General features: G+C 40.2%; 1 non-coding gene across 1 annotated transcript; it reads right to left on the reverse strand.

Moving 5' to 3' along the window:
* Positions 1-672: 672 nt before the first annotated feature.
* Positions 673-779, reverse strand: LOC112712099 (small nucleolar RNA R71). The gene has a single exon (XR_003157677.1). It is a non-coding gene; the product is annotated as a small nucleolar RNA R71 (small nucleolar RNA).
* Positions 780-1,171: the final 392 nt, after the last annotated feature.

The raw sequence follows: 1,171 nt of genomic DNA on the forward strand, positions 1-1,171 counted from the left end.
AATCACTGCCCCTATCCTTACCCTTGTGTTTGGATTCTCCTTTCTTTATTCCCTTTCTTATTCTACTAACAATAAGGAACCTCTTTACTGTGACATAGAGGATTCCTCTTCTTTTTCTGTTCTCTTCTCCTTCATATGAGCAGGAACAAGGAAAAAGGCATTCTTATTAAAGCTGATCCAGAACCTGAAAGGACTTTGAAGAGGAAACTAAGAGAAGCTAAATTACAACAATCCAGAGACAACCTTGCTGAAATTTTCAAACAAGAAAAGGAGATGGCAACCGAACCCAACAACAATAATGCAAGAAGGATGCTTGGTGATTATACTGCACCTACGTCCAAGTTTGATGTAAGAAGCATCTCAATTCCTGCCATAGGAGCAAACAATTTTGAGCTGAAACCTCAACTAGTTGCTCTAATGCAACAGAACTGCAAGTTTCATGGACTTCCATCAGAAGATCCTTACCAGTTCTTAACTGAGTTCTTGCAGATCTGTGAGACTGTTAAGACTAATGGAGTAGATCCTGAAGTCTACAGGCTCATGCTTTTCCCTTTTGCTGTAAGAGATAGAGCTAGAACATCGTTGGACTCTCAACCTAAAGATAGCCTGGACTCCTGGGATAAGCTGGTCACGGCCTTCTTGGCTAAGTTCTTTCCTCCTCAAAAGCTGAGCAAGCTTAGAGTGGATGTTCAGACCTTCAAACAAAAAGATGGTGAATCCCTCTATGAAGCTTGTGAAAGATACAAGCAGATGACCAAAAGATGTCCTTCTGATATGTTTTCAGAATGGACCATGATAGATATATTCTATTATGGTCTATTTGAGTTCTCTAAGATGTCACTGGACCATTCTGCAGGTGGATCCATTCACCTAAAGAAAACACCTACAGAAGCTCAAGAACTTATTGACATGGTTGCAAATAACCAGTTCATGTACACTTCTGAGAGGAATTCCGTGAATAATGGGACGCCTCAAAGGAAGGGAGTTCTTGAAATTGATGCTCTGAATGCCATATTAGCTCAGAACAAAATGTTGACTCAGCAAGTCAACATGATTTGTCAAAGTCTGAATGGATGGCAAAATGCTTCCAACAGTACTAAAGAGGCATCTTCTGAAGAAGAAGCTTATGATCCTGAGAACCCTGCAATAGCAGAGGTAAATTATATTGGTG

Source organism: Arachis hypogaea, chromosome 1 (assembly GCF_003086295.3).
Source record: "Arachis hypogaea cultivar Tifrunner chromosome 1, arahy.Tifrunner.gnm2.J5K5, whole genome shotgun sequence".
Classification (NCBI taxonomy): domain Eukaryota; kingdom Viridiplantae; phylum Streptophyta; class Magnoliopsida; order Fabales; family Fabaceae; genus Arachis; species Arachis hypogaea.